We start from the raw sequence: 18543 nt of genomic DNA on the forward strand, positions 1-18543 counted from the left end.
TATGTTAGCTTGAATCTTCTTCAACTGTTTCAGTATAACCTTTTCCTCTAATTGCTTTTCCGTTTGTTTCTCTACCTCTTTGTCCTTTCTGGAGGCTTTGGGTTGGTCCAGATGCGGTGGTTTGAAATATCGGTCACTTATTGTCATGTGGTCAACTTCTTCCACATACCAGGTATTGTCAGGAAGGCCTTCACCCAAATCCTCATCAGTGTGGGTAAGATACAGATCATCATCTTCCCACCACATACCTCTGGTAACTGACAAGCAATTGTTCAGTTCCGGTCTAAGTGTTGTCTCAGCAGAAACATTCCCCACGGGGTGTTAAGCTATTCTAGCTTTCTGATCACTTTCACTCATTTCTTGCCCAAACCGCTCCAGCGCGGCTTCTTGCTCTGTATGTACAGTACTAACAATGCCTAGTTCCTGAGCCAATTTTTCTTCACTGGTGTTTTTCGGTAGTTTACCCTTCCCATCGGCCATTCCGCCATTGCAATGGTTCCTGATTTCTATTCTTCCAGCTTCGATTCAGTTCCCTCATCTATATCGGGTTCATCACTTAGCCACCCAGAATTGTCTGTTGACCCGTTTAGACCAAACCAATCAATATGCATGTCCCCTTGATCTTGCTCATCAAAGAACTACAAATTGTCCATATCCTCCTCCAGGTCGGGTAGATCATCTAATCCCTGACTTGGCCCATCTTATTGGACTACACTAACCTCCATTCCAGTCAGCAACACCACTTCTGGCTTAGCTTGATTGATTGGCACAACATAGCAGCTCGGGTTGTACATCCCTTCAGATGAGTCCTCAAAGCCCTCGGGCAACGGACTAATATTCTCCACCAAGGCTGACCTCTCTTCATCTTCCACTGTCACCACCACGGGTTCGGGTTGGAGTCTAGATATGTTCATCATGCACAAGTCTGTTCTCTCAGGGATGAACAACACCGACGTAGATAGGTGGGAAGGGGTGATGTATATACTAGGGTCATAAGGGACGACCAGTGTATGGATGAGGTTTATATGCCGGGGTAGAGGGACTTGATTATATGGTGGGAGAGGATTTGTAGTGACGTTAGGTTTTTCGGGAGGTGCTATCACCTTATTTTCAATGAGATCTTGAATCTTATGACGCAGTCTAAAGCACTGATCAATATCATGACCATGCTGTTGGTGAAAAGCACAGTATTTGGCCAAGTTGTGTTTCAGAGGGAGAGGATTGGGTAGCGGGCGTTGTTCTAACGGCTTAAGATGTCCCTGTAGACACCCCATTTTTGACCGTCCTCAAGACGGGGACGTCATCACTTGTGCTTTTGATGATTATGTTTGTTTGTGTTTGTTTTGAGCGCCTAAAGTCCTCAGCGGAACGCCCTGTCATTGAGCCTTTAGACCTTGTCCTTTTTGTTCATTGTTTTGGATCAAAACCCGGTGCCTGGAACCTTGTGGTGACCTGTCGGCCACCACCAGAGGCTGTTGGCCATGGCTTGTTCTTGTCGGCCATTGGTGTGGCCGGTCGGCCACTAGTCTCTTTTTCCAGATATTCGTTAATATTTGTTGCCAACTGTGCTAGATGTTAGCACATTGAGCTACATCTCCCTACACGTGTATGGTAGGATGTTTCTAAGCTCAAGGCATGTTTTCCTATATATAGGGGGGTTCCTCCCCCATTTTTTAGGGTTAAAAAATTCAAAGCAAATCTCTCTCTCTCTCTCTCTCTCTAGATTTCTCTCTCTCTCTCTCTTACAATTTTGTGCCTAAGTGCTTGTTTTCTCTACACTTTTGCATACACATCCTAAATCAAATCCTCTTACCTTTGAGCTAAGGTTATTTGGGATCTTCTTGGAGCTCTTGAAGGTGGTTTTAGCTTGGTTTTGTGCCTAGAATTGCCTTTTGCTTCAAGAGGTAGTTTACTTGTCCTGTTTACTTTGTTTTGCAAGCTTGTTTTACCATCTTTTCTTATTGTTTTGGGGTTGGTTTTGAACTGAAAAAAACTCTATTTTTGTGGCCTAAAAGTGCTGGTTTGGGCCTCTTTTTAGTAAGGGAGTGGTTCACCCTTGTTGTTTATTAGTTTGTAAAGCTTTTGTGCCTTTATTCATCACTTTCAAATCAACTTTTTCTGGGCCTTTTAACCACTGAATTCTAGAGGTTTTTTAGTGGCAAAAAACTCATTTTGAAGTCCAAAATTGGAGGGGTTGGCCTCCCATTTTGTGTCTTGTTTGCATGCCTAATTAGCTTCACATGTTAACATGTTTTTTTAGCTTAACTTAGCTCAAGTCCAGCATGTTTTAGTCTCTAAAATAACCTGTTTTAGCTCTGTTTTAGGCTGGTTAGTTTGTTTGAGCCTTGTGTGGCATGGTTGTAGTGTTAACTCCATCACTAGCTTAGTGTTTTAAGGCTTTTTAACTGTCATTGGCTTGAGTTGGTTACATGTTTTAGTGCTTTTACCATTCATTTCCAGCACTTAATCAATTTTTGTAATCTCCCTGAATTCTTCACTTTTGAGTTGCTTTGAAAGTGGTTTCAAACCACTTGTTTGCCTAAGTGTGAAATGGAGGTGCCACACCTAATAGTTTAATCCCTTAGGGGGTTCATTACCAATAGTGTAATGCCTCTTTCATGCCCAAAGAACTTGGGGTTTGAACACTCTTTTCATTAGAAGACACTTACCAATAGACAAATAGATTAATGAATGATTTGGTAATTAAAATGAGTAAACAAAATTGACAAGTAAAAGATGCAAGATAAGCATTCTTTGTGTTACATTGCATGTGTTCAAATCGGACGTTAATTTGAACACAAGGGAAATGGAGCATTTCATACTCAAAAGTGATGAAATGTGCCATTTTTATTGGTCTCCATTGCCCTTAATCATGCATGATAGGGTGATAGACATTTTGGTCTTGTTTTGCATTTATTGAACTTGCACAATTGGTTTCACAAGCCATCATGCAATGAATTTGCTTGATTGATGGTTTGTGAACCAAAGCTTGTCACTCCTTTGATTTCCCCATGAAAAGGAGAGGCAAAGTGTGCAAACAACCTATGAGAAATACACTTGCTCTGTTTTTCTCTTTGTTGCATCCATGAAGTTCAAACCAGCAGTGGCTGATTGGCCACCAATGGTAGCCGACCGGCCCCTATCGGCTACCAATGAAATTTGCAAAGTGGGTTGGTATGGTGGAGCAGAGGTGTTCTGGAAGTGGGCAGCTTTGTTAGTGTTCATATGTGCAAATAGAGGCATTCAACAGCAAGGCAGTGGTTTTCGGGTGAAGAATCGAGCATGCATGCCTCATTCGCTTCCCGGGATTAGTTAATTTGTTTAATTAGCAATGGATCAAGTATGTGTTGTAATTAATTAGTTGTAGCTAATTAAGTGTTGTAAATAATTAGTTAGTTTAGCTAGTTATTCAATTTCATTTTGTAATTAGTTAGCTAGTATAGCTAGTTAGTTAGTTTCAAGTTTTGTATTAGTTAGCTTAATTAGCCTAGTTAGCTAGTTAGCTTATTCATTCGGACCCTCCTTCACAAAGGCGTAATGTTGCAATAAGTGTGCGTGCGTGTGTGTATGTCTTTCAACCCCACGTCTTTCTCCATTTTATTTAAATCATTTTTGATGGTTAGATTAGGGACATGTTTCAAATTAGCATACCTTATGCTTGCATCCATTCATTCGTATTGCATGCACCGAGGCTCAGCGCATCATTCGAATTGCATTGTCATTTCAATACTTATTTAAATACATGTTTAATCGCATGTTGTTCAAATCGATCATATGCCATAGTAGTAGCCGAGCCTATTAATTGCATATTGCATGCGTTGCATTAGGCATCTTGCATAGTTAGGATCTGCATCTTTCTAACTAGTTTCTGTTTTAGCTTGGAGTACTAGGTGAGTTTTTACACTTTAGCATACTTGCATCAGTGTGACTGTTTCCATGATTAACATGCTTGCCATGAGGCTATGTGCTTAAATGCTAAAATGCATGAATGCCTATGGATGAAGGCTTGTTGTTTGAATTGGAATGATTTAACGAATGTAAGTTTTAAGCCCACTTTGTTGAGTGGCAAATCATGTTTTAAGCCCACTATGTTTGGTGGCAAATCCGCATCTTTAAGCCCACTTAAGGTGGCAAATTCAAACCATTTTTGCAAACAAACTTGAGTTGAATTGTTCTAATTTGAGCAAACTAGTCTATACTTGCTTGCGCGAATCACATAGTAAAGCTAGCTTAAAAATCGGAATAAGAACACATAATGTTTATAAAAAATCATATCATGATTAGTAGAGGCTGATCTTTGATCGGGCGAGCGGGGGTGCTCAATTCATGACCTTCCCCCCTCGTACCCAAGTTTCCGAGCCGAGGCAACTTTGGTGATGACGGACATGTGGCCTTTGGCACGAGTCATGGGTTTCCTAAATTTCTCCAAAATAAAATATTTAACTGTATCTGGCAAAGCAGTCCAATTTTGACATTTTTGATTTAAAATTGATTTTTCAAAACGATTTCCCGGACTTGGACTCTTTGGTGATTATCAGTTTCACATTGCACTTGTGAGACTAGATTCAGAACCTCGGGAGTTCGATCTGTGAGGCCTTTCTTTTCAAACCTTCCGAAAGGGGGACGCGAAAAAAGGTGAGTCCACAGTTTCTAGCCACTCTACTGGGGAAATAGAGAACTTGACTTGAACTCATGATATGTTATTTTATCTACACTTGTGTGTTTCTTTGCATTTGCATTTGTATCGGTGTGCTTAAGTCACAATGTTTGCCATCTGCTATTCCTGAACGGTTTGCCGGAGGCTTGCTTGGAAAAGCTTGCCAAAAGGTTGACCGGTTGCGGGCTCTGCCAGGATGGGAACACAACCCTTGTATCTGGAGTACCGCTGTATCGTTTGATCCTCCTTTCACTTCTCAGTGTTAGTTGTGAGAGGTATATTAGGTGGTCTTGCCGAGGTAACCTTTTTGACCAATCGACCTAGTTGCATATTGGAAACCATACAGACTGTTCCAAACTAGGACAGGTTGCTTACCTGAATGTAGGAATTGTATGAAACCGCTTGTTTTGCGTAGTGAATCCCTAGCTCCTGCCGAAATTAGGACAGGGTAACCCTACCCCATCATAGGGGTGTTTTGGCTCTCGCTTGATATGTTTTTTAGAGTGAAACTCTGCAGGAATGTATGTATCAGTTACAAGTCTGGGTATCAGTTTTGAGGCAGAAATCAATGTTGAGTGCAGTTCTCCAGCTTATGATTGCAACTGTGTGTTGTTTGTGTTTGAGCCGAGCTGCTGTGTAGTTTCTGATTTTTGTTTCTTTTTGCTTTATTTTCTTTTTGCAAGGTAGTTTTTCATCATTGCTTCTGATGATTCAGTTACCCCCCAAGCACTTTGGATTCGTGTGAGAAGACTCTACAAATCCGGGGATCTTGTCAGGGGACAACCAGTGTTTGCTTTGCTCTCACCGATTACAAGATGGAGAAGGGTTAGGCATAATCACCAGTTCAGCAGTCACCAATTCAGCAGTCACAACTTACTTCGCTTTTGCTCAGTCAGGCTCAGTCTTCTACTTCTACTCCAGAAAGAGAGTATTCACCAGTCCTGATAGCTCAGGATTCCCCAGTCAGCTCCAGTAGTCCATTGAGACTATGCAGCTAGACGCTGCTCGTCAAGCTGAGGTCACTGCCTGCCAAGCTGAGATCGTAACCCGCAAAGTGAAATTGATAGATAGGCTTCAGCAACAGTAACCCCAACCGGCAGTAGCCTCTGCATGCTATGCACCCCCAATGGGAATCCCGGCACTCGGGGTCACAATTAATGTCTATGAAAATGTGGGCATTCAGGCAGATCCTATCCTACCTCAGACCTCCAAGGCACCACTTTACCAAATGGAGGCGCCTTTTGAATTCGAGGTTGACCCCACTGCATTAAAGGTCAACAAGCTAGAAAATCTTTTCAAATGGGTGTAGGGTGTGAATTCAATCCTTGATATTGAGGATGGATATACAGACGCCATAGTGACTCTGCCAGACAGATTCACGATGCCGCATATAGACCGGTTTGACGGCTCTGGGGATCCTATGGTCTATCTGCGGCTATTCTCTGACATCCTACGGCCAATGGGTCTCACTAACTACAGAAGTTGTTGCTTTTCGACTGGACCCTGTCGGGTATAGCGACCATTTGGTATGCCAAGCTCGAAGACTCTGTGAAGAGAAATTGAGAGGAAATGGCTGAGGCCTTCATAGCGCAGTACTCCTATAATACTCAGAATGAGGTCACTACTCGTGATCTCGAAACAACTCGCCAGGAGCCGAAGGAGGGCTTCTCGGATTTCGTGACCCATTGGAGGGCTAAGGCCTCTATGATGACTATCCAACCTTCTGAAAAGGACCAGATCAAAATGGTGGTTCGTAATTTGCAAGGAAGATTATTACAAAAAATGATAGTCTTACCTTTGTTTACGTTTGCTGAACTCTATGAAATAGGGGTTCAAATTGAGGATACGATGAAGTGGGGGTTGATAGACCATAAGGACTAGCCCAAAAGGCCCTTTACATGCAACTCCAATGCAGGCATGACTGGTGGCACCTCTACACGGCCTTCGGATGTGAGCATGGTCACAACTACACCCAAGACTGCCAACCCGTTTGCCAACACCTCCAATGCAACTTCACAAACCTCAAGCCATCAGGCCCGAGGCCAGAGGGTCTTTACCCCACTTTATATGTCCTTATCCAAAGCCCTAGGGTTCCTGATCAGAAAAGGGCATCTTAAGCCGTTAGAACAACGTCCACTGCCCGATCCTCTCCGACGTAAACACAACCCAGTCAAATACTGTGCTTTTTATCAACAGTATGGTCATGACACTGATTAGTGCTACAGACTGCGTGATGAGATTCATGATCTCATTGACAATAAGGCGATAGCACCTCCTGAAAAACCCAATGTCACTACAAATCCTCTCCCACTACATAATCAACTCTCTGCACCCTGACATACAAACCTTATCCATACACTGGCCGTCCCTTATGACCCTAGTATATACATCACCCCTTCCCGCCTACCTAAGTCGACATTGTTCATCCCTGAAAGCACAAACTTGTGCATGATGAGCATATCTTCATTCCAACCCGAACCAGTGGTGGTGACAGTGGAAGATAAAGGGAGGTTAGCCTCAGTGGAGAATGTCAGTCTGTTGCCCGAGGGCTTTGAGGAGTTATCTGATGGGGTGTATAACTTGAGCTGCTATATTGTGCCAATCAACCAAGATAAGCCAGAAGTGATGTTACCGACTAGGATGGAGGTCAGTGTAGTCTGAGAAGATGGACCAAACAAGGGATTAGATGATCTAGCTGACTTGGAGGAGGATATAGACAATTTGCAGTTCTTTGATGAACATGATCAGTGGGATGTGCATATTAATTGGTTTGATCTGAATGGGTCAACAGACAATTCTGGGTGGCTAAGTGATGAACCCAATATAGACAAGGGAACTGAACTGAAGTTGGGAGAACAGAAAGAGGGAACCGCTGCAATGGCCGGAACGACCGACGAAAAGGGTAAACTGTCAGAAAACACCGGCACAGAACAAGTGGCTCAGGAGCTGGGCATAGTTAGTACTGTACCTACAGAGCAAGAAGCCGCATTGAGGTGCCTTGAGAAAGAAGTGGATCAAAACAAATAGAAGGCTGGAAAGGCCCAAGACCTTGTGGAAGAAATCTGTGACAGGAAGATGACCCGATCGGAACCGGACAATTGTTTGTCGGTTGTCAGAGGTATGTGATGGGAAGATGATGATTTGCATCTTGCCCACACTAATGAAGATTGAGTTGAAGGCCTTCCTAACAACACCTGGTATGAGGAAGAAGTCGACAACATGACAAGAAGTGGCCGATATTTCAAACCTCCACATCTGGACCAACGCGAGGGATTTGGGAAGGACAAAGAGGTAGAGAAACAAAAGGAAAACCTGTTAGAGGAAGAGGCTGTGCTGAAATAGTTGAAGAAGATTCAAGATGATATATCTATCTGGGGTTTGCTTATGGCTTCGCAAGTGCATAGACAGGCTGTACTGACGGCGATGGATAAAGCCAAGTTGTCCATTGACACTACCCCGGAATAATTGGTGGGATTAGTCTTCCCGGGAGGTGCTGCGCCAACATTGACCTTTTCCGACAAGGAATTGCCACCGGAAGGCTCTGTACACAACAAGCCTCTATACATATCTGTAGAGTGCCGAGAGAAGTGTGTACCAGTGGTATTGATCGACACTAGGTCAACAATCGATGTCTGTCCATGCCGCACGACTTATGCTATTGGCCTGAAGCGAGCCGATTTTGTACCAACGGCCCAGGTGATCTGGGCGTATAACAATACAAGCAGAGAGGTGATGAGAACAATGCAGATTAGAGTACAGGTTGACCCAACTCAATAGGACATCGAAGTCCATGTCCTAGATGTTCTGGCCAATTTTAACTTGCTACTTGGGCGACCCTGGCTGCACAAAGTGAAAGCTATCTCTTCCACTCTCCAGCAGATGTTGAAGTACCCCCATGGGAAATGGGTGGCCATAGTCTTTGGGAATTCATCTATACATCCACCGCCAGAGGTCAATATGCCTGTATTGGAAATTGTGCATGGCGAAGAGGATGTCTTCCTTTCGGGGTTTACCTGGGCTAAGGCCTGGGTAGTGCAGAATATCTTGGCTGTTGATGAGAGTCTATATGTCAGCGCCTAATCTGTATATCTCATGAACAAGCTACAACACATGCCCGGAATGAGATTTGGAGGGAGTGGCCAGAAGGGCATTACTGCATTGGCCGATGTGCCACATAACCCACATGTCTTTGGTCTTGGCTATACGCCCAACAAGGAGGATTGGGTGAGGAAATGGAAAGAAATAGAAGGAAGAACCAGAGCAAAGCAAAGTAGGAAACGCTATGAACTTGTGCATCGACCTATCTGGGGAACCCTGAATGGCAATTTTGTTCGGGAGGGTGAAGACTTCCCATTCTGTGGTTTCCCTCAACCTTGGTTCAACTCTAAGAAGCAATGAGTTCCCAGCTTTGAGATTTTCTTCGACTTGCAGCTGCAAGAGAGTGACATAGAGCAAGAGATTGAACTGACCGCTGAGGCTGCAAAGAGTACAGGAAATGATTCCAACCGTAGTAAACTTGAAATGGGAGCAGCACTGGCATGTCTCCTTTCGGATCCTTAGATTTACTTAGAGAGCTTGGGGGATAACCTGATCGTTCCCATGATCGGAGACCAACCGGGTGCGAACCCTTCTAGTGGTATCTTGGATGCATCTAACGCACCATCCCTCATTTGGCAGCTGGAGGAGGGATTTCTGTCCAGTAGTTCTGAGTCGGGTAGTGAGCCAGAATCTAATTCCACAGAGTCTGTAGAGTCGGAATCAGATTCCAGTTCCTCTAAGTTTGGGTCCGGCATTCCTGGGGTTGATAACCCTGATGTCGAGGTTTTGTCCAGGTCATCTTTTTCCTTTTCCTTTGAGTCGGTTGTAATCGAGGAACTGAATGAGCTAGATCTTTTGAATGAGAATGCTGTTACAGATTTTGAGTACTTCTCTGTGCCTCTTATTTATTGCATTGATCATGATTTTCAAAATTTTGATGAAAACGATGAGGAAGGAATTTCTCTGGTTTTGAAACATTTGATTGTTCGAGAGGAGGAAAGCTTTTTAAAACCCCTTGTTGATGAAATCATTTTAATTAATGTGGGTACTGAGAAGGATCCGCATTTGGTCCAGATCGGGTCCACGTTGTCTTCGGAGGAGCAGTGCTTAGTTGCTTTATTAAAAGATTTCAAAGATGTTTTCGTGTGGTCTTACGAAGACATGCTTGGAATCGATCCTGAGATTGTACAGCATCAGATCCTTTTTGACCCCTAGGCCTGACCCGTCAAGTAGAAGCTTCAAAGAATACGCCCGGATTGGGCTTTGAAGATTAAGAAGGAGGTCGCCAAATAGATAGACGCAGGGTTCTTACTAGTATTTGAGTATCTAACTTGGTTGGCCAACATTGTTCCAGTGCCAAAGAAAGATGGCAGAATTCGGGTATGTGTGGACTTCAGAGATCTGAATAGAGCCAGTCTGAAGGACGACTTTTCCTTGCCGCACATCGATGAATTAGTGGACTTCACCGCAGGCCATGTGTTGCTCTCCTTCATGGATGGATTTTCCGGGTATAACTAGATTCTGATGGCACCCGAAGACAGAGAGAAAACTGCCTTCATTACGCCGTGGGGAACTTACTGCTATAGGGTGATGCCGTTTGGGTTGAAGAATGTCAGGGCTATCTATCAACGGGTTGCAACCACAATTCTGCATGACATGATCCATAAAGAGGTTGAGGTGTACGTGGACGACATGATTGTTGCGTCCAAGGAAAGAGAGGGCCACTACACTGCCTTGAAGAAATTCTTTCAACGGATCAGAGAGTATAGATTGAGGTTGAATCCATAGAAATGCACTTTTGGTGTAACAGCAGGGAAAATGCTAGGTTTCTTGATCACACAGAGGGGCATCCAGGTAGATCCTTCCAAAATCAAGGCCATCCTAGAAATGCCACCACCAAGAACTGAAAACTAGGTGTGAGGCTTTCTGCGTAAAATGCAATTCATAAGACGGTTTATTTCTAAATTAACCTTGACTTGTGAACCACTATTTGGTCTCTTGAAGAAAGGAAAGGAATTCCAATGGGATGACCGATGTCAGTTCGCTTTCGAGCAGATCAAGTAGTACCTACGAAACCCTCCTATGTTGCCGCTGTCGAAACTAGGAAAGCCCTTAATTCTGTATCTGTTAGTAATGGACACAACGATGGGATGCATGCTTGCTCAGGAATCTGAGGATAGGGTGGAGAAAGCCATTTACTATTTCAGCAAGAAAATGCTGGACTATGTGACCTATTACACCTCACTGGAGAAGGCTTGCTTAGCCTTGGTATGGGCTACCAGGAAGTTGAGGCACTACTTGTTAGCTCACTCCGTAATTCTGGTTTCGAGATTAGATCCCATCAAATATCTCTTTGAGAGACCAGTGCTTACAGGTAGGCTTGCTCGTTGGTTGCTTCTCCTCTCCGAATTTGATCTGAAGTATGTTACTCGTAAGTTTGTCAAGGGGAGAGCGGCAGCTGAGTTCTTAGCAGATCACCCAGTGGAAGGAGATGAAGCGGTAGAATACCTGTTCCCAGATGAAGCTATTCTGCAAATCGAGGAAGAGATTTGGACAATGTACTTTGACGGAGCATCTAACTAGTACAGTTATGGGATAGGGGTGTTGCTGATAGCACTTGACAATTCCCATATACCTTCAGCCTTCAAACTCCGATTTCAAGGTATCTAACAATGAAGCAGAATACGAGGCGTGTATCGCTGGTTTGGAAGCCGCCCTGGAACTAGGGGTAAAAAGGTTAGATATCATCGGGGACTCGAACCTAGTTGTGTTTCAAGCAAATGGAGACTGGAAGGTCAAGGAAGAAAAGATGAAGATCTATCACCAAACCCTGGATGTTCTGATTCCTAGGTTTGAGAAGCTAACCTTCACTCATCTACTAAGAAAGAATAACAGGTTCACTGACGCTTTATCAACTCTATCTTCTATGATAGACATCCCGTTGGGAGTCTAGATGCGTCTGATCATCATTGAACAAAGATATACGCTGACCTAAAGCTATACGCCGGCCTACGAGACTATCGCCGCAATAGATGAAATGAAAGTTCAAACCCCCAGGTATTATGATATCTGAAACTTCTTGGAAAAGGAGGTTTATCCACTAGGGGTAAATGCCAATGATAAGAGGGCAATACGGCGGATGGCAATTGAATTTATCATCTGCAGGGGTAAATTGTATAAGAGAGGTCATCTGGCAATGCACAAGTTATGTGTTGACACAGAGGAATCGAAGCGCCTAATGGAGGCCATCCACAGGGGAGAGTGTGGAGCACACATGAGCAGAGTAATGTTAGCCTGGAATGTAACGCCCTCAAAATAAACCCATAAATCATACATTCATGATACAAGAAAGAGATATCATATTCCATATATCAGAGTATCAAGTACAAAATATTACATGTTGACAACAAAAGTAAGAGCCCTACGGGCTTACAACTTTCCAAGTCAACACTTGGGTTCAACAAAAGAAGAGTTCTAACTCTTTATACAAAATAAGCCATTGGCTTGATTTACATGTAATACAAAGAGATAACAACAAAAAGATCTTCCAGCCTCTAAGCCTCCCAAGCTACGTCCTTGGAGGTGGCATATTACCTGAACCTAAAAATGATGTCCCATATAGGGTGTGCTAACACCCAGTAGAGATATGCTAAACATAATATGAACGATAACTAAAACATTAGCTTTTGATAAATGTTTAACTCAAATAAACAGACATACATCTCTTTTCATAACCAATCCATATTCATAGATATATATATATATATATATCAATTCTTTTCCGTTTCATTTTCCAAACCAATTCATTGATATGGTTCTCAATTCACCCAGACAGTCTACAATGAGACTACAATTCATATCAATAATACTTCAACACTTCAATTCATCTACGTTATGCAAACGTAATCAAGATTTTGGGACTTTCACCCTGGACACTCCGGCCAACTTAATTATCAATGGAGTGCATCCCCTATCTCCTCCCAAACAGGTTTGAGAGTACATCCCCCATCTCTTCTCAAACCTTGGAGTACATCCCCTATCTCCTCCCAAACAAGATACATATGCAATGTATTTAAACACTTATCATGTACAGTGATCAAGCAAGCACATATTCAATGTGTTATTTCATCCATCATATTCAATGACATACTCAATTGATTAGTTTTAATTCACCTAATCATCATGCAGTGTCTACAACAATCAAGACTATCCTCCACCGATAGCCCAAAACAATTATTTCTAAGCAGATAATAAATTCATCGAACATATGGATTATCAACATTTTCATAGGTGAGTGATTAATCAACCCAACTACACCATTCCATCTCATAACTTCCCAATTTTATTATTTCCAAACCAATTTCACATTCGCATAATTAATTTCATTAATTACACCAATAACCCGATTAGGCCCAACTAAGGCATTTTCCCCCTTTTCAAGATTGACCCAAAAGTCCAAATATCATCAATAACTTCATTTTCAGACCCATGTGCACGTGTATAGTTCAAAAGGAACAAAATCCCTCTTTATACATTTCAGGTTTTGAAACCCTAACACCCAAAAGTTCCAAACTTTAACATTAAATCAAAATGACTACATGTTTATGTCAAAGACCATAAATATGAGTAGTTATCCCTACCTCAAAAGAAGAGACCCAAAGGAGATGATGAAGAAACTCGAAAGTGCTCCCCATCCACAACTTTTCGGATCAAAATGGAGGTCTTGAGAAGCTCCAACACTTTAATGAAGACACAAGAGTTGGGTCTCACTAATCAAGATAAAAATGTAGAGAGTGAGAGGATATTCTAGAGAGAGGGGCTTTCAAATTAGGGTTTAGGAAAGTTAGAGAGAGAGGGAGAGTCGAAAAAGTGATTCAAAAAGGCCCCCTTTCGGACTGATATACATCATAGTCCGCTCGAGCGTGGAATGCCCCACTCGAGCGTCAGACACAAACTCCTGCTCGAGCGTGGAATGCACACTTCCAGAAGTTCTGCAGACGAAGGTCCCCGCTCGAGCGTGAAAGTGGACGCTCAAGTGTCCGATGTCCTGCAGGGAAAAATACTAAAGACTGAATAATCCCACTCTAGCGTGAAGGCCAAAATCTGGGCATAAACCAATTGTTTCTAAACACAACCAACCTGTTTCAAATTGCCCAACACAACCCAAAACTCAAATACAAAGTGTAAAGGATGGAAACGAGAATAAGACAACAACACATATCCACTGAACCGAGTCCGGAATATAATAAACAATGAAAGGAAAACCGGGATCGCTATAATCTCCCCTTCTTAAAGAATTTCGTCCCCGAAATTAGATAAATAAGTTTCAAAATTGTGAACTTTTCCACTTCTCAACATATTATAATTTGACATTCATTAACTTGACCCACTACCGGTCATTCTATCTCTTTCCAAGAGACAACTTACAATATAACTTTCAACATGCATTATCAACATGCATACCTTTGAAATTCACCAATTTCAACACAAGTATTCCACAATTCAATAACATATTCAATGTCAACAATATATTTGCATTTCTAAAACATAATTAACATATACAATGTTAAAGTAAACTTCCATTTCCGAACCATATTCAATGGTTATAACATTTCCACAATCTAAAACATATACAATGTTTCTAGAATTCATTAACAAAACAAAATTCTCAATTCATGGTTAAACATTAACAAACAAGTCTGGGTAATTCCCACGGATCTCCAACTCTCGTTCCCAAGTGGTTTCCTCCACTCTGTGATGTTTCCACAAAACTTTTACCAAGGTAATTGTCTTGCCTCGCAAGACTTGGTCCCGCCTATCCAAGACCTGCACTGGTCTCTCCTCATACGAGGCATCTTCATTTACCTCTAAGTCGGTCCAATCCAATACGTGCGACGGATCCGGCTCGTACTTCCGAAGCATACTAACATGAAACACGTCATGCACCCCGGACAATTGCGGCGGTAAAGCCAAACGGTATGCAACCTCCCCAATCCGCTCAAGGATCTCAAAGGGGCTAATAAACCGAGGGGACAACTTCCCACTCTTCCCAAACCTCATCAAACCCCGCCTAGGTGATATTTTCAGAAAGACATGATCACCTGCTTCAAATGCCAAAGGCCTCCTCCTATGGTCGACATAACTCTTTTGGCGACTCTGGGCTGTAACAAGCCTCTTACAGATAAGTTCAACTTTTTCCGTTGTTTCACACACCAACTTCGGGCCCAACAAAGGTGCATCACTCACCTCGGCCTAACAAACTAGAGATCTACACGATCGGCCATACAAGGCCTCAAACGGTGCCATACCAATACTCGATTGGAAATTGTTGTTATAGGCAAACTCCACTAAGGGAAAGTGCCTCTCCCACGACCCACTAAAGTCAAGGACATAGCCTCGAAGTATATCCTCAAGGATTTGAATAGTACGCTCAGACTGCTCGTCAGTCTGAGAATGATAAGCCGTGCTAAAGGTCAACCTAGTGCCCAAGGCACTCTGCAAACTCTGCCACAACCTAGCAGCAAAGCGTGGATCTCTATCTGAGACGATCGACATTGGGACTCCATGCAACCTCACTATGTCCCAAATATACAAGTCGGCAAGATGATCTACCGAATCTCTCACGCGCATAGGAATAAAGTGCGCCGACTTGGTCAACCGAGCCACTACCACCCAAATGGCATCATTACCCCGTTGAGTTCTCAGAAGACCCACAACAAAGTCCATCGTGACATGCTCCCACTTCCACTCAGCAATAGGCAAGGGTTGTAACAAACCCGCTGGCCTCTATTGCTCGGCCTTCACTTGCTGACAAGTAAGACACTTAGACACAAAAACGGCCACATCTTTCTTCATAACCCGCCACCAAAACTGGCGACCCAATCGCAATACATCTTAGTGCCTCCCAAATGCACCGCAAGGCGTGAATGGTGAAACTCTCGGAGTACTTCCTCTCAGCAAGACTCTGGCACAAACAAACGGTCTCAGTACCTCATACTCAAGTCAGGATACACGATCAAACCCTTCTCCACCTTCCCACTGGAGGTCTTTTCTCGGAGGGATTCTATCTCAAGGTCACTTCTTTGTGCCTCTAACACCCGATTCACAAGTGTAGGCTGCGCAACTACAGAAAACAAGGCCGTAGACTCAACAGATTCGCCCAGTAACAACTCAAACTTGCCAAGTGCACCCAACATTTCCCACTCCCGGATGGCTATACAAGCTACATCACTAATGAATTTCCTACTAAGGGCATCGGCCACAACATTGGCCTTTTCCGGATGGTAATGCAACTCAAAATCATAATCCTCAATAAACTCCATCCACCTCAACTGCCTCAAATTTAAGTCCTTTTGTGTAAACAGATACTTCAGACTCTTATGATCCGAGAACACCTCAAATCTCTCAACATACAGGTAATGCCTATAAATCTTCAAGGCAAAAATCACCGCTGCTATGCTACTACTTTCCCTTCTTGCATGTGGAGAATAATTCTTCTCATGTATTTTCAACTGACGTGAGCCATGTGCTACTACTTTCCCTTCTTGCATCAGCACACAACCCAAACCCTCTCGTGAGGCATCACAGTATACAGCATAACCCAAACCCCTCTCCAAAATAATCAAAACTGGAGCGGTGGTAAGTCTAACTTTAAGCTTTTGGAACGACTGCTCACAAGTCTCACTCCATACAAATTTGACCCCTTTTTGCGTCAATCTAGTCAATGGCGAAGTTAGCCTGGAGAAATCCTTCACAAATCGACGGTAATAATCGGCCAATCCTAGAAAATTGCGAATCTCAAAAACATTCTTAGGCTGTGCTCAATCTTGCACTGCCTCTATCTTGGATGAATCTACGGTCACCCCTTTCCCGAATACCATGTGGCCTAAGAATTTAACCTCTCTTAGCCAAAACTTACACTTCCCAAATTTAGCATACAACTTATGGGCTCTAAGCAACTCAAGCACCACTCTCAAGTGTTCCTCGTGCTCCTCTTCAGAAGGTGAATAAATCAAAATGTCGTCCACGAAGACGACCACAAAACGATCTAAGAACTACCGGAAGATCCGGTTCATCAAGTCCATAAACACTGCTGGTGCATTGGTGAGCCCAAAAGGTATTACCAGAAACTCAAAATGGCCATACCGCATACGGAATGCCGTCTTCGGGATATCCTCCTCCCTAACCCTCAACTGATGGTAACCCGATCTCAAGTCTATCTTAGAGAAACAATGGGACCCTTTTAACTGGTCAAACAAGTCATCTATATGAGGCATAGGGTACTTGTTCTTAACCGTAGCCCGGTTCAATTTTTGGTAATCAATACAAAGTCTCAAAGCCCCATATTTCTTTTTAGCAAAGAGGGCTGGTGCTCCCTACGGCGAAGTACTAGAGCGAATAAAGCCCTTATCTAGCAACTCCTGGAGTTGAATCTTCAGCTCACTTAATTCGGCTGGAGCAAAACGATACAGTGCCATAGAAATCGGTGCCGTGCCAGGCACTAAGTCAATAGAGAACTCAATCTCTCGATGGGGTGGCAAACTAACAAGGTCCTTGGGAAAGACGTCCGAGTACTCACAGACCACTCTTGGCAACTCAGCCTGGGTCTCATCACACTCACTACTTATATAGCTAGCGAGAAGACAACTAAGCTCACTCCGCCCTCGCGGATCATACACGGGTGGCAAGACTCTACCAACCCGATCTCCCAAGAAATGAAAAAAAATCCCTGCTCAGGGTACATACAGTAACCCTCTGGCAGTAGCAATCAATAACAGCCTGGTATGACAATAACCAGTCCATACCTAAAATCACATCAAAACCCGACATAGCCATTACTACAAAAGAAAATGGAAGCCGGCGGTCGGCGATCTCTATATCACAGCATCTACACCCTTGTTTCAAAATCAACTCACCCCCAACAGGTGATACAACACAAATAAGAGATACTAACTGTGCCAACTCTAACCCAAAAACAGATGCAAATACAGTAGATAAAAAGGAATGTAATACACCTGTATCAATCAACACATTAGCAACCGAGTTGCAAAGCAAAAAGGTACCTCTCAAAACAGACGAAGCTGGTACTAGATCCTGCACTATAACAGCATACACGCGCCCTGAAGGTCACTGATCTACCCGCTCACCCCTCGGTGCATAAGACTGCTGCACCAACTGAGCTGAAGCGGCTCCCTGATTGGCCCTCGAGGCCTGAACTGATTGAGCTGATCGATGGCTCTGAGTCTGCCTCGAACCAGATGCACCAGATGTGCCACTAAACTACAGGAAAAACCTCTTCAGGTGCCTTGTCTGACCACACTGGTAACAAGAGAGCGGCTGGCCTCTACCCTGACTCAGGCTCTGAGGACGAGCTGAAGATGAAGCTGCTCTCTGTCCTCCTCCCCTCTGCGGGCAAGCTGGAGACTTGTGGCCCAGCTGACCACACTGGTAACAGGTAAAGTCTCCCTGACTGCCTCTCCCAGAGCCTGAACTTGGCACTGGAAAGGTAGCTCTCACAAACTGCTGATGGTTAGGACCCCTCTGCCTCCCCTGGCCATCCTGACTCCTCTTAGAGCCCCTCATCCTATCCTCCTCCTCATGCATAATAATCTCAAGATGGGCCGCAGCATCCACAAGGCCCTCATACTCCCGAGTCATGGACCCAGCAACCCTAAGCTTGAGCTCGGTTCTTAACTTCTTCTCAAATTCAAGACAACGGCATTCCTCAGATGCCACTAACTCAGGAGCAAACCTCGATAAGCTAGTAAATGCAGCCTCAAACTCGGCCACTAATGTATTCAGCTGCTTGAGCTGATAGAACTCATCCTTTAACTTCTCCCTAATAGTGG

The sequence above is a fragment of the Camellia sinensis genome, chromosome 6 (assembly GCF_055761805.1).
Source record: "Camellia sinensis isolate YWXY chromosome 6, ASM5576180v1, whole genome shotgun sequence".
NCBI classification, from domain to species: Eukaryota; Viridiplantae; Streptophyta; class Magnoliopsida; order Ericales; family Theaceae; genus Camellia; species Camellia sinensis.